This window comes from Stomoxys calcitrans, chromosome 2 (genome assembly GCF_963082655.1).
Source record: "Stomoxys calcitrans chromosome 2, idStoCalc2.1, whole genome shotgun sequence".
NCBI classification, from domain to species: Eukaryota; Metazoa; Arthropoda; class Insecta; order Diptera; family Muscidae; genus Stomoxys; species Stomoxys calcitrans.
This window is the reverse complement of record NC_081553.1, coordinates 216,085,178-216,110,142: the sequence shown is the minus strand read 5'-3', so window position 1 is coordinate 216,110,142 and position 24,965 is coordinate 216,085,178. Positions and strand designations below refer to the sequence as shown.

The window sequence follows — 24,965 nt, the reverse complement described above, 5'->3', positions numbered from 1 at the left end:
TAATACTTGCCACTTGTTGATGATTATCTTCTACTTTTTCGTTTTCTTTTTTAAATCATCTATAATAGCTTTTGACAGCACACAACAAATACAAAAAAGAGGAAAAAAACGAACAATAATAGAATAAATATTGATATGGAGATGCGGGGCATCGATCCCCGTACCTCTCACATGCTAAGCGAGCGCTCTACCATCTGAGCTACATCCCCAATTGCTTGGCCAATAACTAACAATGAAATAAAATCAATACAGCTTAGGTGGCTAGGTTGGTAGGTAGAGATAGGTAGGTTGGTTGATTGTTTGGGTGGTGTGCTGGGCTACTTAAATTCATGTTGAGTGGACTTCAGTAATCTATATCGCTGCTTTGGCGAACGGGCTACTTACGCCTGCTGTCTGTATTGCTGTTAACGAACGAGTTTTTTTTTTGAAAAAATATATTTTTTCTACTCGTCGACTTTTATTGTTTTTCTTGTGTTGCTATAAATAGTTGGCGGGCGATTGCATTTGTCCATTTAGTAAAATCGATTACAGTTGCGATAAGACTTTAAACAGATGGGTTAAAATTTTGTTTACCACCGTAGCTAGAGTGTCACATAATTTTTATTAAAATGTATTACAAAAACAAATTTGGAGATGCGGGGCATCGATCCCCGTACCTCTCACATGCTAAGCGAGCGCTCTACCATCTGAGCTACATCCCCATTCGATGATCTATGAACTCTACTTGCAAATCAAATTAATTTTTCTTTTATTTTGCTGACCTATGGTGTTTGGACTAGTGGACAACACTATTATAGCTTTCTGTGATTTGGCGGCTGGGGCCGAGCGTTGGATCGAGGGATATATGTGCAATCCCACAAAACTCATGCATATGAGGCGCTGTGTAGTAATCCGCTCTCGGAAAATTATAAGGATTACTCTGAGAAACAAAAGAATACTAATACTGCACCTGGAATTTTCGGACTCTTTATAGAGAATGCGTAGTGTACGCACTGGTGGATATATTGGAGAAGTACAAGGCAGATATTACCGCCTTACACGAAATGCGATGGACCGGGAATGTAGTCACAACAACAACAAACGGTGACGAAATATACTGGCCAAGCTTATAACCCCGACATAAGTAGGTTACTATCTGGCCATAATAGTCTGGTTCTAGGGGATTTTAATGCGCATCACATTTCGTGGCATTCTCCCCTCGATAATGATCAGCGTGGAATGGCTTTGGCAGAGCAGATTGAAGGGTCCACATTTTGCACGGTGCATGAGGATGCCCCCACTGGGATTACGAGGAGGTGCAGCAGCACGCCAGACATTTCCTTTGCATCCCCTGATCTCCTGAGTCCCGTATCCTGGCAATCCGTTATCTCTGTGGGGTCAGACCACCTCCCCATAATTCTCATCATTAGAAGAAGGTCGATTGGGCTGGCTTCAGAGAGTATACCAATCGCCGCTTCAGTGTACTGCCACCCCCTCGAATGTGCTAGTTGCCGAGAGGAAATTCCGACACATCATTAACGCAGCAGCCGATCGCTTTATACCATTCGGTGGAATACCCCAAGTGCGTTCCAATTTCCCAGCGCAGGCAGTGGTACTCGCTGACGAGCGTGATGGGATTCGTTGTATGGACCCCACTAACCCCAGAATCAGCGAGCAGAATCTGGAAATAAACGGGGTAGTTAACGACCATAGGCGGAATTTATAGCTGGGACACTTGGAACAATGTAACTAAGTCATCGGTTTAGATAAGCTGTGGTCTACTGTTAAGTCACTCTCGAACACCTGTAGACGGGATGAAGAATCTGGATTTACCTGGAGTTGAGTACCTTACTACTGTCCCCAAGCTGTCTTTGAACACTTTTATAGTTCCAGATGTCTGGAAAATGGGTAGTGATCCCGCTGAACTGAAGCCTGGAAACGACCCGAGTTTGGGGAAGTCGTACAGACCGGTCTCCCTTCTCTCACCAGTAGCAAATACGCTTGAGGCTTTACTTCTCCCGAGCCTCGTAGGAGAATTTCCATTCAACAAGCATTGACATGGATTTTGAAGACTGCATAGCTCAACAACTACTTTGCATGGCATCATCGCTCACATTTGCCGTGGCTTCCATCAGCCCAGGCCATATGATAAGACGTTCCTTGTGGCACTGGACCTATCGAAGGCATTCGACACGGGGTCTGCCATGCCAAACTCTTTGAGGACATCGTCAACACGTCCCTCCAGCCAGGCCTGAAACGCTGGATCGCGAATTATCTGTGTGGTCGCCAGTCATTTGTGGAAGTTAGGGATAATAAGTCGAAGCACTGTAGAGTGAAACAGGGAGTTCACAAAGGTGGGGTGATATCTCCGGCACTGTTTAACCTCTACCTATCCTCCATTCCACCCCCTCCAGACGGCATAGAGATCGTATCATATGTGGACGATTGGGCAATCATGGCATTAGACCCCCCACCCATTGTTGACATCTGCTATAGGTTGAACGTCTACCTCAACGAAGATGCCTCACCTTTCGCAGCAAGAAATCTGAAGATATCTGCCACCAAATCTTCAGCCACATTGTTTACTACAAATACGCTTGAGATGAATACCGAGCTGACTGTAATGGTCGATAGAGAAATGATTCCGACCAAGTGTCCCAAAATACTTGACGCCACATTTGACAGCTCTTACATATTGTCCCCATATGCCACAGCAATTTGCGATAACGTCAAAAGTAGAAACAAGGTCCTCAAGTCATTTGCCGGCAGCACATGGGGTGCAGATAAAGAAACCTTGTTGACCACGTACAAAGTAATTGGTCGGTCTGTGGTTAGTTATGGAGCGTCGGTGTGGTCTCGTCAGCTAACACGCGAGGAATTATATTCAGATCAGTCAGAATGCCGCTCTCCGAATTACGATGGGCTGTTACGATTTTCAACAATTGCGTTAAGTATGCTCCAAATTGGTCAAGAACCTCATATAGTTCCTATATAAACGGATCTCCCGATTTGACTTCTTGAGTCCCTGGAAGCCTCAATATTTAATCGACTGAAATGTTGCATATAGTGTTCTGTTGTGACTTCCAACAACTGTGCCTAGTACGGTCGAAATCGGCCAAGAACATTATAGCCCATATAAACCGATCTCCTGATCTGTCTTCTTGATTCCTTAGAAGCCCCGATTTTTATCCGATTTACCTCAATGAAGAGACCTCAACGAAGATGCCTCATCTTTCGCAGCTAGAAATCTGAAGATATCTGCCACCAAATCTTCAGCCACATTGTTTACTACAAATACGCTTGAGATGAATACCGAGCTGACTGTAATGGTCGATGGAGAAATGATTCCGACCAAGTGTCCCAAAATACTTGACGCCACATTTTACAGCTCTTACATATTGTCCCCATATGCCACAGCAATTTGCGATAACGTCAAAAGTAGAAACAAGGTCCTCAAGTCATTTGCCGGCAGCACTTGGGGTGCAGACAAAGAAACCTTGTTCACCACGTACACAGTAATTGGTCGGTCTGTGGTAAGTTATGCAGCGTCAGTGTGGTCTCGTCAGCTACGTGACACGCATGGAATTATATTCAGATCTAACATGATATAGCTCCCATATAAACCGATCTCCTGATCTTTCTTCTTGATCCCTTAGAAGCCCCGATTTTTATACGATTTGGCTGCAGTTTTGCATATAGTGTTCTGTTATGACTCCCAACAACTGCGCCAAGTACGGTCTATTTCGGTCTTTAACCAGATATAGCTGCCATATTTTAGCAGAATGCATGGTGGTGTGTTCCCAACAGTCGACCCGAACTTGGCACGCTTTACTTGTTTTTATTTTTAAACGATTAAAAAAACAAGAGTGCATGAAAAAAAGTAAATATCAAGCAGACGATAGCATATCCGCCTATAACCCCATTTACACTGCTCTTTAAATCCGGAATTAAGGCCGTACTCACGATGCTAAATGCTGTGATTTGAATTCTGGTGAGAATATTTGAAAATTGTTAACGGTGGTTATGCCCTCACTAATGCATTACAACAACATTTTCAACCGCTTTTCTCTTAATATATCTCTTCTTATTATCTCTCTGTGATGCTGTTAACTCCAGAGTTACCCTGTATGCTTCAGAAACCAATATCTGTTAGTGTAGGGTGCCTTTTTAATAACAATACCATACCTCCGCTGAAACCGCTCCAGGGTTATCTGATGCCTTTTCAGGCTGTGCTTACTTTCTACTTATTTACCAGTTGTGCGAAAGCAAGTTCCAGAATTCTTCAGCATGCACTAACATAAAAATTGTTTGCTTTGGCACCAGTTATGGATTTTTTTCAGGTTATGTCGATTTTTATTAGAAAATGCCCAAAAGATATTCTTGTAGATGGATATTTATTAGTTGAACATACTTCGCATGCCATGTATTTTTTTAACTATTAAGATTCACTTAGATTATAATTGATTTATTTCAATAATGAATTTGTGATCGCGGCCCTTCAATGGGAGGAAGGGTTTGGTATACAATAAAATCTAAATATTATTCATATTAAGTTCAACTAACAAATAATGGCAATGATTAAACATGACTCGAAAATTACCGTTAACGTTTGCCACAAATAAGCAGTGGAGCCAGAAATGAGAAGAAGAATCTATTGCCTTTGTTTTGCTCGTTTTATTCGTTTTGTATAAGAGTTGGCTTACTTTGATTTTTATTTTGTTTTTTTTTTCATCTCCAACGTTCACATGTTATTTTCACAGCTAGTAAGGTTTAATTACTCAATTTCAACTAAAGAGTGGTGCATATGTTTGCAATGGTGGTGAAATTAAGAATTATTAACAATTACTGATATTCACTTTGAGTGAGTATGGGTGGGAAGTGTACAAAATATTCCCCAAAATAATACTAAGAATTCTCTTGCAAGACACCTTATGAATTTCTTTACAGAGTCATCATACTCACGCACAAGTACACTCATACTTTTATTGTCAAACATCAAAGAAGTAAAAGTGCGTGCGGCCTACGAATTGCTTTGACTTACTCACCATCCATTCGTTGGTGCACGATGACAACCAAGTATCTGTTCCCTTACTGCTTCTCTGCTAAAAACACGCTGTCACAAAAGTTTCAACGAGAAACACACGCACTTGTAGTAAATAAATCAAAAATTTTACCCAGGTCTATGGCTAAAGTGCTGACTGGATTATTACTCACTCGCCGTCATGTATTTCGGGTTTTAGCACGAAGTACAAGCATATGGACTTTCATTGATATCACATAATGTGTGTGTGTGTGTGCATGTGTGTGTGTTGAGGGTATGATCAAACTTTACAAATAAATAAAAAGTTGTTTTCTTTGTTTTGTTGTGTATTTGTTGTAAATAAAGGCGCATGGTTCTTTTCATAGTGTGTCTGTGTATGTGCTTTTCGTTTTCGTTTATTAGGCCTAAATTAGAGAAGTCTTCTAATTAATTATGCTTAATATTTGCCAAATGTAGATTAAGAGATGATAATTAATTAGGAGTTGTGGCGAACTCGGTTGTTTTTATTATAGTTTTGCATACAACAATTACTTATGTACATATGTCTGTACGTTTTATATTCTTTTCTGAATGGGCTCCCTTGACGCTATGTTTAATTTCATTAGCCCTAGATCTTTAGATGTAGTTTGAAGTTTGCATAATTTCTATAGGCTTAGTTGCTCTCATTTGTTTTCAATTTTCTGCCGTTTTGAGACTCTATTGCCGCTCTTTCTCTCTCAATGCATTGGTTTATTTTTTTAGCTCCAGCACTTAGATATATTTTGTCTTTGAAGTTTGCAAAATTTCTACAGGTTTAGGCTATCACATGTGTTTTTAATTTTTGCTGTTTTGGGTCTCTCTATCTACATATGTATATCATCACAAAACAGTCAGCTGTCTCTTTTGCTACAGTGATACCAACACAATTGTCGGTTCGCTGCTAGACAATGTTGCCACATACGCGTTGTGATTTACAATCAATTACGCGTTTTTCATTTGCCAAACATATTCGTTAGCAGTAACTGAAGAGAAAAGTTAACAGTTTGGTCTTGCTTCCTTTGTACTTAAAACCATGAAACGTAGGATACCCAGCTAATTGTTCATATGCAAGCAGCACTGTGAAAGGGAGATTTTATAATACAATAGTTATTATAAATAATAAATAATTTAATAACAAAAGAAGAATTTGTCGATGCCAAGAAATGCTTTACGCATGTTATGAGTACGTCTTTTGTCTTAAGCCGAGTATTCTGTTCAGCTTTTCAGGCGGAATGCTGGCAAACTCTATACAAAAAAAAAAAACGTAAACGAAGCGCTGGAGGAAAATAGGCGAAAAATAGAAATGTGTTTATAGTGAGAAAAATGGCAAAAAGAAATTTTAGTGGCAATGCTTGACATCATTGTCGGGTTCTTTGCAATGGTTGCATTCGCATGGTTGTCACATGAATGGGTGCCAGAAATGCGATTGTGACACTTTTGCCACTCGTATGATTTGAAAGCTTACTAAATAAAATCGTGCTCATATGATGCGTTGTAAAAAGCGGTATTTCGCTTAAGTAAATATTGGGTTGCCCAAAGGGTAATTGCGGATTTTTTAAAGAAAGTAAATGCATTTTTAATAAAACTTAGAATGAACTTTAATCAAATATATAATTGACATTTTGTTCGATAACCTTTTGCCATCTTCCTGGCAAATTTAGTATTCCACGCTCATAGAACTTCTGGCTTTTATCTGCAAAAAACTGAACCAAGTGCGATTTTATAGCCTCATCATAGCCAAAAGTTTTACCATTTAAGGAGTTCTGCAAAGATCGAAATAAATGGTAGTCTGATGGTGCAAGGTCAGGACTATATGGTGGATGCATCAAAAGTTCCCAGCCAAGCTCACTCAGTTTTTGGCGAGTGACCAAAGATGTGTGCGGTCTAGCGTTGTACTGGTGGAATATGACACCTTTACGATTGACCAATTCTGGTCGCTTCTCCTTGATGGCTGTATTCAATTTGTCCAATTGTTGACAGTAAACATCCGAATTAATCGTTTGGTTCCTTGGAAGCAGCTCAAAATATACCACACCCTTTCAATCCCACCAAACAGACAGCATAACCTTCTTTTCGTGGATATCAGCCTTTTAAGTGGTTTGAGCTGGTTCACCATGCTTGGACCATGATCGTTTTCGACTAACGTTGTTGTAAACAATCCATTTTTCATCTCCAGTTATGATTCGTTTTAAAAACGGATCGAATTCATTGCGTTTAAGGTGCATATCACAAGCGTTGATTCGGTTTGTTAAATGAATTTCTTTCAATACATGTGGTACCCAAATATCAAGCTTTTTCACCAGTCCAAGACTATTTATGTGATAATGAACGGTTGATTTTGGTATATTTAACTTCTCTCCTATCTCACGCTCAGATACATGACGATCCAATTCGATTAATACTTTGATTTGGTCATCATCAACTTCATTTGGCCGACCTGAACGTGGCTCAGAACGGAATTTGCAAAACCAATTTTTACACTGTCTTCCTTTTAAGGCTTTATCACCATACACATCTCGTAACTTTTTAGCAACCTGCTCCGCGTTTTTTCCTTTACGGAAATAATAAAGTAAAATATGACGAAAATACTCCTTTGTGGGCTCCATATTAAAATTGACGCCAAACAAATGTAAACAAAATTTCGCGTACTTTTTTTCTAAAGCAAGCTAAAAGTAACAGCTGACAACTGACAGAAGAAAGAATGCAATTACAGAGTCACAAGCCGTTGAAAAAATTTGTCAACGCCGACTATCTGAAAAATCCGCAATTACTTTCTGAGCAACCCAATAGCATTTTTTCGTGATTGATTTTTTTTCCGGTGTGGCAACACTTAAAATGTGCTCTCACTGTCCTTGTTTGGCTGAAAGATTGAAAATTACAAAAAACGATTCACGCAGAACATGATAGTTGGTCAAACATTCAAACATTTGGTGTGTACTTATTTGGAGAAGTTCCACTTTAGACACTTATGGCTTCAGGGTTGACAAATTAAACCATGATTCACCTAAAGGTGAATTTCAAAGCATATACATTCTGATAGCAACTTTAACGAATTTTCTGTTTATTTTAATTATTTTTCTCATTATTGAAATTTTGCCATTTCCTATATTTTCTTAGTGTCCCATTCAGTTTCTGCATTTTTTTCGCCAGCCTTTAAATGGCCTTCGCCCATAGATAGCAAATTGTGCTTAAATGCAGTTTTCGATTTCATTAATAAATGGAGTACCTTATCGCTTATACAATAGAATTATTTATATGGGAACAATAAATTTCACTATTTAATTGTGACTGTTTGTTTTGATATTTCAACAAAGATAGATCGACAATAGGCTGTTTAACATGAGCAACCACTCTATTAAATCAATATGAGTTTATTGCTCGCTCTCTCAAAAATAGTACTCGTATTGCGTAGGTCATGTCCATTCTCCTGTGCTTAAGATTACGATAGAAATTTTCCTTACTCATTGCTACAGTATGTCTGCTGCCCACCTTGTCATGAGTTTTGTCGTCTAGGGTTATATGAAGTACCTACAAACACTTAGATTTTGAAAATTCAATTTGAAGTGGTGCATGGTACTCCTACGATTTATTTGTTTATACTTTCTCTCAATTGAATTGGTGCTTTCAGATTCTTCCCGAAATGGTAACTCATTACCTGGATTAACGGTTCTCTTGCAATCATAAGTGTTGCCAATGAAACGTTTTTTTGGTCACAATAGAACAAGACAGATAAAATATCTAAACCTTGATTTATTGTTAAGGCTACATAAGATTTTTCTCGGCCGCAGAAAAACTCGTCGATTCATATTTTTAATTGTTTAAAAAAATGGCAACTCTGTCTACATAATATTTGAGGGAGGCGGTAAAACGCTTTTGTTTTTGTTTAAAATGTTTTTTATGACTTTCTTCTTTGCTATGTTTTGTTTGGGGCTGTTTACGCGAGACCATAAGTTAGTACCCGATTGGGTTGAAGGGGAGTACTTTGTCCGTCAGTCTGGCATATTTGTCTTTACATTGAGTTCTCTCTCTCTCTCTCTTTCTTTCACGCTCTCTTGTTATTCTTGGCTGTTTTCGGTTTAGTATGGTGGAGCTGCTAGAGTATTGTTTTGACAGCGTCTTTTTTGTTTTGGGGTTCGTTCAGTTGTCAACCATCGATTGAGTGTTAAATACCCGCAACGAGAACCGGTGCGTGCTGTTGTCGAGGTTTGTTTTTGTTGTGTCTTTGCTTGTGCGGCCGCTGTTTCATCGTTGTAGTCGGCATAATTTTGGTTCGTTTTAATTGAATGCGGTTTTTTTTTCGAGACAGCCCTCCATGTTTTTTCGCGCTGCTGTTTCCTTTTGGTTGTTGGGCTCAAAAGCTATTTGCATAATTTCTAGAAAATGAAATCAATTTGTGTGGAGTAATGAAATGAAGATTGTGTAAATAATCAGAAATTATTATAATCAGAAGAAAAATGAAAGTGTAACTAGACAAAGTTGGACTGCTGGAAAATGTGTGGCATAGGCCGCAGAGGCCATTGAATGGAAAATGTTTGCCAATTTTAGTGTTTTTTTTCGCAAAGGTGTATTGAAATTTGCATAAGAGAGTCTTAAAATTGAATAGTGGTGAAATTATAAATGTGAAAAATGAAAAAAATACCTATTTAATCATTAAAAAAAAAAATTTGCAACACAAATTTTAATCCAAATAAAAAATAGAGAAAGAAAAATAAAATTAGAACGAGAACGCAATGAAAAAATAGTGAATTCTAACTTAATTTAAGGAAGAAAGAAAAAATTATTATAATAAAAAAATAATTGTAAAAAAGTCAATTAATTTTAAAATAGTATATAAAAAAACAAATAAATAAAAATTATAAAATAAAAAAAATATAAACAAAGAAATTAAAAATAAAAAATTAAAATATAAGAGAAATAATTGAAAATATAAAATAAATAAAAGTAACAAAAAAAACTTAAAATAAAATTAAAATAAAAAAGTTTGAAAAAAATCAAATAAAATAAAATTAGAATAACATTGAAATAAAATTATAATAAATAAAAAAAAAATAAAAAAATTTAAATAAATTAAATTAAATTAAATAAAAATTATATTTAAAACCAAACATAAAAAAGTAAAAAAAAAACTTTTAAAATGAAGTCAAAACAAAACCTTTCATGCGAAATTTCATCCAAATTGGATAAGAATTGCGCCCTCTAGAGGTTCATGAAGTCAAGTTATCTAGCGTTCGAAGCCATCAATACAACTTCCAACAGATGCACAGAATCATGTGCACCATGGAGGTGGTGTAATTCTCGCAGACAAAAAATCTGTCATTACACGAAAATACATGCCTTGGGAAAAGTACAGCTGATAGACAAGTTGGTCGAGCGTGGTTAAGGTGTGGTATTTGTATCATAGAGGCGTTTTCGCAATAAATACGATTCAAATACAATATACAAACGCATGGCACTTGAAGCCATCACACCTAATATGGTTGAAAAGTCTTCTCACCAAAGACGAAACGCTTCCTATAGTGGTTGGGTGTGTGTGTTGCTATCTCTGGCTTTCCTTTTGCAAAGAAAATCTCCGATCATTGAGCTCTTCTCGAAAGAGAACCACACAAAAATTGTGAAATTTAATGATCTTTGCCCTAACAGGCAAACATTTGAAGATGAATAACTGGAATTATTTGGGCAAAATTTCAAGCGCCTAGTTTTACTCCTTCATGTGTTGACGTGCTTTCGACAGATATACAAGCGCCTAGCATTACTCCTTCATAAGTTAGCGTGCTTTCAACAGGTAGACGGACAGACGAACATGGCCAAATCGACTTGGAATGTCAAGGAGATAAATAATATACCTTGTTGGGTGTCAAAAGTTCAGCCAAATCGGAGAAAAATTGCGCTTCTAATGGCTCAAGAAGTCAAGATTCAAGATCGGTTGATATGGCAGCTATATCAGGTTATGGATCAATTAAAATATTTGGCACAGTTGTTGGATGTAATAACAAAACATTTGGTGCAAAATTTCAGCTAAATCGGATAAGAATTGCGCCCTCTAGTGGCTTAAGAAGTCAATATCTGAGATCGGTTTATATGGCAGCTATATTAAAACATGGACCGATATGGCCCATTTACAATCCCAATCGACCTACACTAATAAGAAGTATTTGTGCAAAATTTCAGGCGGCTAGCTTTACTCCTTCGAAAGTTAGGGTGCTTTCGACAGACAGACGGACGCACATGGCTAGATTGACTTAAAATGTCATGACGAATATCTTAGACTAATATTTCGAGGAGTTACAGACGGAACGAGGTGGAAGTGGAGGCTATAAAAATACAATAAAATAAAAAATTTAATAAAATAAAGAAAAAAAAATAAATTAAAAAAATTAAATAAAAATAAAATAATAAAGTAAAATAAAAAAATAATAAAAAAAGAATTAATGTAAAAAAATAAATAATTAAAAAATATAAAATAATAAAATTGTAAAATATTGGGTTGCCCAAAAAGTAATTGCGGATTTTTCATATAGTCGGCGTTGAAAAATTTTTTCACAGCTTGTGACTCTGTAATTGCATTCTTTTTTCTGTCAGTTATCAGCTGTTTCTTTTAGCTTGCTTTAGAAAAAAAGTGTAAAAAAAGTATATTTGATTAAAGTTCATTCTAAGTTTTATTAAAAATGCATTTACTTTCGTTTAAAAAAATCCGCTATTACTTTTTGGGCAACCCAATAAAAAAAATAAAATAAAAAAATAAAATAAAAAAAAAATAAAAAAAATAAAATAAAAAAAATAAAATAAAAAAAAAATTAAAAAAATAAAATAAAAAAAATAAAATAAAAAAAATAAAATAAAAAAAATAAAATAAAAAAAATAAAATAAAAAAAATAAAATAAAAAAAATAAAATAAAAAAAATAAAATAAAAAAAATAAAATAAAAAAAATAAAATAAAAAAAATAAAATAAAAAAAATAAAATAAAAAAAATAAAATAAAAAAAAATAAAAACGGCTGAACCGATTACCGTGAAGTTTTCACATATTGTGTAGGTTGGTCTGAAAGACAACATAGGTCATATCATATTTTGATATCTGAAGGGGGGTGGACCCTCCCCATATCCCCAAGAATAAAAGTGTACCGATCGGGCAATATGGGACTCAAATGAAAGGTATTCGGGAGTAGATTACGAATTTCATATTAAAAATTGGGTCCAAGTAACTGGGGACCGCCCCAACCCCTAAACACCCTAAAATAAGTTTATTGGGCGAGCATGACAATATGGGACTCAAATGAAAGGTATTCGGGAGTAGATTACGAATATAGTCGGGAAGAAGGAATACGCTTTATAATTTGTTCATATCGGAAGGGGGGCGGAGCCTCCCCCTGTTACGCCAAAAACGCCACCCAAAAGCAAAAGTAGTGCAATAGGAACAATATGGGTATCAAATGAAAGGTATTGGAGAGTAGAATACGAATATGGAATTAAAAATTGGGTCCAAATACCCAGGAAGTTGCCCTAACTCCAAAACTTCTAAAAGCAGACAAATTGAACGTCCATATCAATATGGGGCTCAAATGAAAGGTATTCGGGAGTAGAATACGAATCTGGCATACAAATTCAGATCGAAGTGTAGGGGGTCACTCCCAAAAACGCCGCAAATGGGCATATGACCCATCATGACTATATGAGACTCGGTTTGTGTGTTTGTTCCTTAGAATCAACAACAGCTGAACTGATTTTCTTAAAACTTTCACAGATTTTGTAGGTTTTTGTGAAAGCAAACATAGATTATATAATTTTTAGGTATCGGATGGTGGCGGACCCTCCCCCTTATCGCACAAACGCCACCCAAATTCAAAAGTGGACTGATGGGCACAATACGGGTATCAAATGAAAGGTATTGGAGACTGGAAAACGAATATCGTTTTCAGCTGGCCGCCCCAACCCAAAAACTCCTCTAAACAGATATGCGATGTTCCTATTAATATGGGACTGAAATGAAAAGTATTCGGCAGTAGATTACAAATATGGGAAAAAAAATTAGGTCCCAGTAATGGGACGTCGCCCCACCCCCAAATGGGCATATCAGCCGACCATGGCTATATGTGATTCAAATGAAAGATTTTTGGAAGTAGATTTCGAATATGACATTATAATTTGCATTTAAGTCTAGGTAATGCCTTTTCACCTAAAACTACGTCGAATAGGTTTATTGACCCACTATAGCAATATGGGACTCAAATGAAAGATAATTGAGAATAGAAAACGAATTTGATAACACTTGGGAGTAAAGTACGAATTTGATATCAATTGGGTTGCTCAAAAAGTAATTGCGGATTTTTTAAAAGAAAGTAAATGCATTTTTAATAAAACTTAGAATGAACTTTAATCAAAAATACTTTTTTTACACTTTTTTTCTAAAGCAAGCTAAAAGTAGCAGCTGATAACTGACAGAAGAAAGAATGCAATTACAGAGTAACAAGCTGTGAAAAAATTTGTCAACGCCGACTATATGAAAAATCCGCAATTACTTTTTGGGCAACCCAATATTTCCAGGGCAAAGTGCCGGTGGCCGCCCCAGCCCCAGCCCCAAAACACCCACCAAACGTTTCCTACTTATCGACCCTGGCAATATGGGGCTCAAATTAAAGGGATTTGGGAGTAGGGCACGAATTTGATATCCATATTTGAGTCGAAGTGTTTGAGGTGCCATTCCTCGCCTAAAAAGCACTTCTCAATATCCTAATTTTCAAAAATACCAGATCGCGGAGATTGGTAATGTGTTTGGTTCGAAATTTTTTTGCACTCTCACATTCACCAAAAACAAAACATGGTTTATATTTTTGGGGTCGGGTGCGGCGGGGGCCGCCCAAAACCCGCCAATTGGATATATAGACCAATCACGACAACAAAGAGCCATGTGTTTGGGGAGTCGCCCCACTCCAAAATGTAAATGCAAAAAATGCAAATTTGGCCCATGAACATTCCACTAAAGAACAGAGGTAAACTTCTCACATGTCAATGAGAGCAGTCCGATTCAAGTTTAAGCTCAATGATAAGGGGCCTTTTTCTAGATAAGTCCGAATGGCGTGTGACACCTCTTTGGAGAGAAGATTTACATGTCATAGTACCTCACAAATGTTGTCAGCATTAGAAGGGGAAACCCACCGCTGAAAATGTTTTCTGATGGTCCCGCCAGGAATCGAACCCAGGCGTTCAGCGTCATAGGCGGATATGCTAACCTCTGCGCTATGGTGGCCTCCCCACTCCAAAATACCTCCCTGTAATATAAAATCTATTTGGGTTCGAATTGATTGATTTTTGGTAAATTGATATTCATTTTTGGGACAAAGGCTTTGGGGTCCACCCGACCCTCAAATACAACTAATTCACTGATCATACCATTATTTGGCTCATATGAAATGTGTTTGAAAGAAGAGCACAAAATTTTATGTTTACTTGAATGGCCAAGTGACCACCCCGGAAACACACTCTAAACCGGAAATATTTACCAATACGGTAATATGGGACACAAAAGAAAGGCATTTGGGAGTAGAGTATAAATTTGTCCAGGAACCGAGCAGGGGCAAACTTCTCACACATCAATGAGTGCTTTCCGATTCAAATTAAGTTTATCAATGATAAAGGACTTTTTTTTATAGCCGAGTCTGAAATGCGTGTTGCAGTGCGACACCTCTTTGGGGAGAATTTTTACAGGACCATGCATGGCACCTCGCAAAAGAGGTACCAGAGGGGATAACCACTGGTTTAAATTTTGTCCGATGTTCTCGCAAGGATACGAACGAAGGCGTTCAGCGTCATAGGCGGGCATAGACTACAGTGGCACGAATTCGATATCCATATTCAGGGCAAAGTGTCCCCACCCTGAAAAGATAATAAAATAATGAAATAATAAAAAAAAAATAATAAAATAGTAAAAAATAAAATAATAAAATAGTAAAAAATAAAATAATAAAAAATAAAACAATAAAAAATAAAATTATAACAAAATAACAAAATAACAAAATAAGATAAATAATATAAAATTGACCAAAAATATTAAATAATGTACAAAAATATAAAATAGAATAGAAAAATTACTTTTTGATTAGGGTCCTATGCAAACGTTTGTAGCTTTTTCTAATCTATTTTTTTTTTAACATTCTGCAAAAAATTTTTCTCTTCTTTAGTTTCTTATTAGGCTTTCAGCCTATACCTATACAATTTTAATATAGATTTAGTTTTTGATAAAATTACACAACATTGCTATACGTTGATACTTTGTGTTTGTGGTTTAACACCAACCACAGAAATCGTTTAAAGGCGAATTAACCTGAAGCCAAAATTCTGCTTCGTCATATATTCACAAAGAGCAGAATGTTTGATTGCCTAAGCTACGCATACAAATTAAAAAAACAACAACAAGTAAAAGCTTGCTAAGTTCGGCCGGGCCGAATCTTTTATACCCTCCACCATGGATCGCATTTGTCGAGTTCTTTTCCCGGCACCTATTCTTAGGCAAAAAAGAATAAAAGAAAAGACTTGCTCTGCTATTAGAGCGATATCAAGATATGGTCCGGTTTGGACCACAATTAAATTATATGTTGGAGACCTGTGTAAAATGACAGCCAATTCGAATAAGAATTGCGCCCTTTGGGGGCTCAAGAAGTAAAATAGAGAGATCGATTTATATGGGAGCTGTATCGGGGTATAGACCGATTCAGATCATAATAAATACGTATGTTGATGGTCATGAGAGGATGCGTCGTACAAAATTGCAGGCAAATCGGATAATAATTGCGACATCTAGAGGCTCAAGAAGTCAAGATCGCAGATCGGTTTATATGGCAGCTATATCAGGTTATGAACCGATTTAAGCCTTATTTGGCACAGTTGTTGAAAGTCATAATAAAATACGTCATGCAAAATTTCAGCCAAATCGGATAGGAATTGCGCCTCTAGAAGCTCAAGAAGTCAAGTCTCCAGATCGGTTTATATGACAGCTATATCAGGTTATGAGCCGATTTAAATCATACTTGGCGCAGTAGTTGGATATTATAACAAAACACGTCATGCAAAATTTCATTGCAATCGGATAAGAATTGCGCCGTCTAGAGGCTCAAGAAGTCAAGACCCAAGATCGGTTTATATGGCAGCTATATAAGGTTATGCACCGATTAGAACCATACTTGGCATAGTTGTTGGAAGTCATATCGAAACACGTCGTGCAAAATTTCATTCCAATGGGAAGAGAATTGCGCCCTCTAGAGGCTAAAGAATTCAAGACCCAAGATCGGTTTATATGGCAGCCATATCAAAACATGGACCGATATGGCCAATTTACAATCCCAACCGACCTACCCTAATAAGAAGTATTTGTGCATAATTTCAAGCGGCTAGCCTTTCTCCTTCGAAAGATAGCGTGCTTTCGGCAAACAGACGGACGGACATGGCTAGATCGACATAAAATATCGCGACGATCAAGAATATATATACTTTATGGGGTCTCAGACGAATATTTCGAGTAGTTACAAACAGAATGACGAAATTAGTATACCCCCATCATATGGTGGAGGGTATAAAAAAAAACGAAACAAAACTCAATAAAAAATGAAGACAATAACAAATTTAATGGGAATTTAACCAAATAAGTCTCGATTGTTTAATGGTTTTTAGAAAACTCAAATAAATAATAATATAAGCGCACATTGTTTAAATATTAACAGCATGATATGAATCTAATAAAAAAAGAACTCGAAACAAATAAAAAACGTAAACACTTGGAAAAAGTAGGTGGGGGTATACGTACACACACACACACACACACAATTCCATTGATATTTTTGGCTTCAAAAAATTGTTTTAAAATTTTCTTGCAGTTTTCACGAAAATTTAGTTTTTATGGTAAATTTTATGGAAACTTAGCTTTTAAAGAACATTTCATTAAAATTTTGTATCATTTTCAAGTTTTTTTTGTCTGTTAGGATGAAGATCATTAAATTTAACAATTTTTATTTATTTCTCTTTCGAGACGACGGCAGAGCCCGGCCCGGATTCGAACCTGGGCACACGGAGCAATAGCAAGAGCCGTTGCCGTTGTCTAGCGTTCGAAGCTATCAATACAACTTCCAACTGATGCACAAAATCATGTGTAGTACGGAAGAAGTGTAATTTGCCACAGAAAGAATGTCTGTCATTGCAAAAAAATACATGCATTGGGAAAAAGTACAGCTAATAGACAGGATTGTCGAGCGTGGTTAATGTGGTAATTGTATCATAGATGCGTTTTCGCTATTAATACGATTCAAATACAACATATCAATGCACGGCCCTTGAAGTCATCACACCTAATATGGTTGAAAAGTCTTCTAACCAAAGACGAAACGCTTCCCATTGTGGTTGGTGTGTGTTGCTATCTTTGGCTTTCCTTTTCCATTTGCATCTCCGATCATTCAGTTCGTCTCGAAAGAGAAACAAACAAAAAACAAATTTATATCAGATCTTGCGCCCTGTTTCTAAAATTTAAAACAGTGAGACGCCGTGTATCAAAGTCTATGGTAAAAATGATTTTGAAAAACAACAACTTTTGTCGAAAAATCGACGACGAAATTTGTTAATTTTCCTGCAAAATTTTTTTTTTAAATTTCAACGACCCAAAGTAAAAATTTTTAGTTAACATTGCACAAATTTGTAGTTGAAAGGCACTCTTTGCAAGCCTACATATAACAAGAACAAAAATTAGTCTATAAGCAAAAAAAAAAACACATTTTCAAACAAAGTATAAATACTAGATCGCCATTTGATGAAATCACTCTATTGTCTAAAGTTCAAAGATGGCCTATAGCTTGATATAGCACCATTAATTCCGATCTCCCGAAAAGAAATCTTGATTTCATAACAGTTGTTTATACTTTTGTCCCGATTTTAATGAACAATTGTGCTGAATTTGGATAAACCGATCTCCCTATTTAAGGGGTTGTTCCAAGAAATACGCTTTTACTAGCAATTTTCGCCATTACCGTAAGTTGCATATACATCTCAATATCTGAGTATGTACCAGAACTGAATAAATTTGTAGGCAGCTGCCATATGTGCCAAACTTCCGTTTGAAGGCATTAAACAGGTGAATTTTGAACGTAGAAAAGCCACATTTCTAACCCAGAATTTATGAAATTGGAAGAGATTCCTTAACACATGTTCCAGTTACTGTCAATAACAAAACTTGCGCCCTGTTTCTAAAATTTAAAGCAGTGAGACGCCATGTATCAAAATCTATGGTAAAAATGATTTTGAAAAACAACAACTTTTGTCGAAAAAACGACGACGAAATTTGTTAATTTTCCTGCAACAATTTATTTGAAATTTCAACGTCTCAAAGTACAAATTTTCAGTTGAAAGGCACTTTTTGCAAGCCTACATATAACAAGAACAACAATAAGTCTATAAGCAAGAAAAAGAAAAAACTATTTAAACCGCTTTGCTGCACTGCTTCGGTGTGATGTTCGGCTCGCACTGCTTGTCTCGTTCGTTTACTGCTTTGCTTGCATTTTTTTCTCTGTCACTCTCTCTCTCTCTCTTTACTCTGATTTGAACTCATCATTTCATGTTCGGTAGTTTTGCACGCATCCTCCAGCCTAGTGACATTACTTCATTCATGTTGAAATAACTCCGCACATTGACCTGGTCGGTCAATATGTCCGATTTAGGTGTGTTTTGGGGAGTGGGGTTGGGTTATTTGAACCCCATATTGCCAATGGACTCAAAGTTGGATATCAAATTCGTTTTCTAATCTATAATTATTATTGCAAAAGTCAGCAAATATGTCCGCTTTTTGGAGAGCTCCACTTTTTCCAGAGTATTGATATCAGATTCGTGGGGTTCTTCCAAAGACCTTTCATTTGAGCCCCATATTGCTGTGCTCGTAAATTTGGGCTTTTTGGGGTGGGGCGTCCCCAAAATACTTGGTTCCACATTTGGATATCATATTCGTATTCTACACTAAAATACCTTCTATTTGAGCTCTATATTGCGATGGTCAGTAAATCAGGGCGACCCCGCCAACACTTTGTTGCACATTTTGATATCAAATTCGTATTGTACTCGTAAATACTTTTCATTTGAGTCCCATATTGCCATGGTCGGTAAATATGTCCGTTTTAGGGGTGTTTTGGGGGTTGGGATGGTCCCCCAAACGCTTAGTCCGACAATTGGATATCAGACACGTTTTCCAATCTTAATTACCTTTGATTTGAGCCCCATATTGTTGTGATTGGTCTATATATTTATATTTGCTAAATGGGGCGGCCCCCCTAGGACAGATCCGCCGCTTTAGGGTCTTAGGCCAATTAAAGCCACATTTATTGTCCGATTTTGCTGAAATTTGGGACAGTGAATTGTTTTAGGCCCTTCGACATCCTTCGTCAATTTGGCCTAGATCGGTTCAGATTTGTATATAGCTGCCATATAGACCGATCATCCGATTTAGGGTCTTAGGCCCATAAAAGCTATATTTATTTTCCGATTTTGCTGAAATTTGGGACAGTGAATTGTGTTAGGCCCTTCGACATCCTTCGTCAATTTGGCTCAGATCGGTCCAAATTTTGATATAGCTGCCATATAGACCGATGCTCCGATTTAGGGTCTTAGGCCAATAAAATCCACATTTTTTATCCGATTTAGCTGAAATTTGGGACAGAGAGTTGTCTAAGGCTGTTTATTATCCGATTTCGTCGAAATTTGGAACAGTGAGTTGTATTAGGCTCTTGACAGTTTGCAGCAACTTGGACCAAATCGGTTCAGATTTGGATATAGCTGCCATGTAGACCGATATCTTGATTTAAAGACTTGGCCCCATTAAAGGCGCACATATAGAATTTTGACACATGGACTTATGTTAGTCTTTTCGACATCCGTGTCGTATATGGTTCCGATCGGTTTACTTTTAGGTATAGCTACTGTAGTTATTAGTATTTGGTCCAAAACGGAACATATTTCGGTATAGCTGCTATAGGACATAATATGCAATTTTCACCCGTTTTTATAAAAGGTGGTTTACATATATACCCGAGGTGGTGGGTATCCAAAGTTTGGCCCGACCGAACTTAACGCCTTTTTACTTGTTATATATGAGATTGTGTCTTTAGAGAAATTTCATTGAAATTTTTTCTTTAGATAAATTTTATTGAAAATATGACTTTAGAGATATTTTATTGAAATTTTACCATTAGAGAAATTTTATCGAAATTTTGTCTTTAGAGAAAAAGTTTTCTTGAAATTTCATAAAAATTTTGTTTTTCGAGAAATTTTCCTAAAATTTTGTCTTTGGAAAAGTTTGAAGAAAATTTTCTCTTTAGAAAAGTTTGATGAAAATTTTGTCTTTAGGAAAATTTGATGAACATTTTGTCTTTTGATAAAATTTTATTGAATTTTTTTTCTTAAAATATTTTGTAAAAATTTTATTTTTAAAATTAATCGAATTTTTCCAAGTGTACTCTTTAAACTGTTTAATATAAATTGGTTTTTATTAACCATGACTAGTAGATATAAACAATTGTTCCAATTGTTAAATAATGATAATCTTCTGTATTAACCCAATAAAAATGGTTTTCATAAAGCGTGAAAGGGATTTTAGCAGCGATTTAGGGGGACCATTAAAAAGAATTAACTCTCAATTAGTCATCGTTAATGGCATGGCGTTTAAATATTAACAATTATCATACAGCAGCTAGTACTAGAATTTCATATGAAACCACAAAATTACCGTAATTGACACTTGTATTGTTTTTTAAGCTTTAAAATTCTCTTAATTGTATCGGGTTATTTATTTATTTATTTATTTATTTATTTATTTATCATTATAGTCAATGGAATTCATATCCTTACAGACTAAGATTAAATTCAAAAAATATAAATATATTTACAAAAACTATGTTAGGGGAAAAGCGCAATATAAACTTGACCTAAATACTTCTTTAGATGTGCTAAAATCAATACTTGGCTTCGATTCTTTTTGAAAATTTAAATTAATTCGATTTAAATTTAAAAATGAGCGTGTTAGTGGTCCATTGCGGGCATAATTGCAACGATGAAATTTAATACTAAATAAATCAGTAAATCGTAAACTCCTTACTGGAACAGAAAACGGAACTAAAGCCAACAAATCGGGAGAATCGACACGATTATTAATCAAATCAAAAATAAATAAAGCAGACTGAAATTTTCTACGGCAATCCAAACTCTGTAGTCCCAGTAACAAACATCGCGACCGATATGGTGGATGCTCCAAAGGAAACAAAGGCCTAAGGGCAAATTTAGAAAAAAGTTTTTGAATTCGTTCAATACGACCGATATGCGAAATACAATAAGGATCCCAAATGATGGCGGCATACTCCAACTTTGATCTAACAAAAGTTGTATATAATATCTTGAAAGTGTTAGGATCAGAAAAATCAAAGCAATTTCTCTTAATAAAAGCAAGGACCTTATAAGCATCAGGTATTATATAGTCAATATGTGGAACAAAGGACAAGGAGAAATCAAAAATCACACCCAGGTCGCGAACTGAAGTTGATTTTTTAAGTACACAATTACCAATTTTAAATGAAGTTTGGATTGGATGACGCAATCTGTAAAAAGAGACGTGAGCACATTTCGATAAATTTATAAGAAGCTTGTTGCTAATACACCAACTCAGCAGATTGTCCAAGTCATTCTGTAAATCGAAGACATCAGACATAGACTCAATTTTATGAAATATTTTTAAATCATCAGCATAGAGCAGAAATCTAGATGTTGAAAAGCATGAGGAAATGCCATTTATGAATAAAATAAAAAGAAGTGGCCCCAAGATACTACCCTGAGGCACACCGGAAGTTTGAATATAAGGTGAAGATACAAAACTCTCCACCTTTACTGTACACACTCTGTTGTGAAGATATGAAGCGATCCAAGAAAGAAAATTGGAATGAAACCCTAATTCTTGTAATTTATCGAGCAATATAGAATGTGATACTTTATCGAAAGCTTTTGATAAATCTGTGTAAATGGCTTCAACTTGACAGCCACGTTCAAAGGCAGATAGGCAATATTCTGTAAAGAGAACCAAATTAGTTGAAGTTGATCTTCCTGAAAAAAATCCATGCTGATGGGGAGAAATAAATGATTTGCAAATAAAAAACAATTTTTTGTGAATAACATGCTCAAACACTTTTGAAACACACGACAATTTAGCAATTGGCCTGTAACAAGTTACATCGTCTTTTCTGCCACCTTTAAAAACTGGGGTAATTGATGCTACTTTCCATCTATTAATAAATATACCCTCCTTAATAGAGAGATTGAAAATGAAAGTTAAAATTGGAGCTACACAAATAGAACACTTTTTTAGAAAATAAGCACAAAGGCCATCGGCGTCGTGTTTAAAACTATTCTTAATATTAAAAATAGCGTCCAACACATCTTCATCCGAAACAGAAATATTTGCCAAATTAATAGCAGATACAGAATCAAGGACTGCCGCGCTACTTGTTACGGGAGAATCAAAATTAGATTTGAAAAAAGAAGCAAACATATTAACCACGTCCACACCAGATTTTGATGTACAGCCATTATATGTGAGAGTAGATGGGATATCAGATGTTTTCCTTTTAGAGTTAACATAAGACCAAAAGCTTTTAGGATTGGCTTTAATTTCATTCTCTTTATCCAGAATGTATTGCTTATAGAGGAATTTATTTAAAAAATTAAATTCACGTTGATAATGCTTGCATTGGACCAAATCTTCCGGATCACCATGCGCCAAAAAGCGCTTATGAAATTTATTTCGTAAATTTTTAAGTTTCTTAAGACCTGTCGTATACCAAGGCAGTTTATGTGGCTTATTTTTCTTAAACGGAACATTAGATTTAAGTATATCAGAGACTTTTTCTATAAAAAAATCATAACAAACTGATGATGTTTTATCATTAAATATTTTTATCCAATCAATGGAGCCAAGAATTGAATTCAACATATTAAAATCACAAACGTTATAATTTAGAGCCAGATTTTGAGACGGAGATGATTTTAGAAAGTTAAAATAACCTACTTCAACAACAATAGGCATATGATGTAGATTAGATGGGGAAATTGGAGCCAAACATTCATAAACATTAAATTTAAAATCATTTGGAACAAAAATAAGATCAAGAAATCGGTGAAGTTGATTAGAAAAATGATTAATTTGAACAAGATTTAAACTTAATAAAGTATCAATACAATTGACCTCGTAATCCTTGTTTACATTAGTGGGCGTTAAAAAATGATTGTCGTCAAATTTTGACCAACAAATGTTAGGTAAATTAAAATCACCCATAACACAAATATTAGCTTTCGACCCCATGCTTACTTCAATAGCAAAAATATTATCAATATGCTTCGAATAAATAGATGCACTACTACCTGGGGGTATGTAAGACAAACATAATACAACGCTAAGATTTAAACCATTTATGCATACAGCAATTTGGTCTAATAATCCGCTGTCATCATCCAAACCACATAAGTTTGACTTGTATTGAGATTTAACGGCCAAGAGCACACCACCTCCTCTAGAATATCCAGTCCTTGAAACATTTCTATCTTTACGGTAAACAGCAAATAAATTTAGATCGAAGAACTCAGCATCACAAAAGTCATCGTTCAACCAGGTTTCAACAAGAGCAATAACATCATAGTTCAATTGATTGGAGAAATCAAAAACATCCTTGGACTTCGTACGCATACCAGACAGATTATGGTAGTAAATTTTTAAACCATGCACCTCATTAATCAATGGGGAAGCGATTCCACTGCCATTTTTTGAAAATTTATAAATGGACGAATTCTAATATCAGTAGGCCATAACTTTGGGTTGATGACGTCATCGTAATGATTAGATGTAACACCAAGCTTAAAGTTGACGCGTTTTAAACTATTGATGTCAACATCTTTTTTCACAAGCACATAGCACTCCATATTAGACTTTGCAATGTTAGCATTCTTTTGAATAAAGTCAGTGATATGCTCGCTCGTAACTGATGGCTTAAAAGATGAAATATGCACCCATTTCTTAGAAATAACAACATCCAATTCATTTGTTGTATTATTTTCACCATAAATGACCTTATCCTTTCTTTTTCTACGCCTCTGGACACGCACCCAATTAGAATTAGGTAGGACGTTGGCTTCAAACACAGCATCATCATTATCAACAGCATTAGCATCTACTGTGTTAAGCGATGATACAGATGACGCGTATGGCACAACATGTTGGCTGTTGTTTACGTTCAACGAATGTTCGACAGCAGCAGCGACAGGGGCATTTGTACTTTGAACCTTACCAACAACATCACGGCTCCTCACTGCTGCAGTATTAAGATTGGAGTTATGTTGATGCCGTTGTTTTTTTTCAGTTTGCTTGTTGTTCTCTATTATTTGCTTCAATTCGTGCACTTCTGCTCTCAGTGAAGAGTCGATTAAGAGCTTGAGTTCTCTTACTTCAGTTTTTAAAGATGAAATGCCAGCAATTAGATTAGAAGTGAGACGCAAACAATCATTGCAGTTGAAAACTAAGTTCGCGTTTTTAATAAAAAGTTCGGCAATATTTGCATCAATGTCCGCACAGAAAAAATGATATTTAGCTCTACAAACGTGGCAGGCTATCGATTTGGCACTTAAAGCCTTAAAGCACTTGGCGCAAAGTGTATTAGGAGGGAGATCCATTAAAACACGACTGAACTATTTAACTGTCAGTGAACAACTGTGTTTTTTGTTTCAGTATTAGAATATATTTGTGGTACTTAATGACAAGTTATTGATTTTTGTGGGATTCCTAACATGCGATGCCTCGTTAAACGTAAATATATCAGAATTTTAGATGTCGTTTGAGTTGTTTTGCTTCCTTAAAAAAAAAACTGAAGACATG

General features: G+C 35.9%; 1 protein-coding gene and 2 non-coding genes across 4 annotated transcripts in view; 1 reads left to right on the top strand and 2 right to left on the bottom strand.

Annotated features, from left to right (window-relative positions):
* LOC106081092 (maternal protein pumilio) overlaps positions 1-24,965 on the top strand; it is an 809,199-nt gene that overhangs the window by 35,370 nt on the left and 748,864 nt on the right. The window lies entirely within an intron of this gene.
* On the bottom strand, positions 137-209 carry Trnaa-agc (transfer RNA alanine (anticodon AGC)). The gene has a single exon. It is a non-coding gene; the product is annotated as a tRNA-Ala (tRNA).
* Trnaa-agc (transfer RNA alanine (anticodon AGC)) lies at positions 629-701 on the bottom strand. The gene has a single exon. It is a non-coding gene; the product is annotated as a tRNA-Ala (tRNA).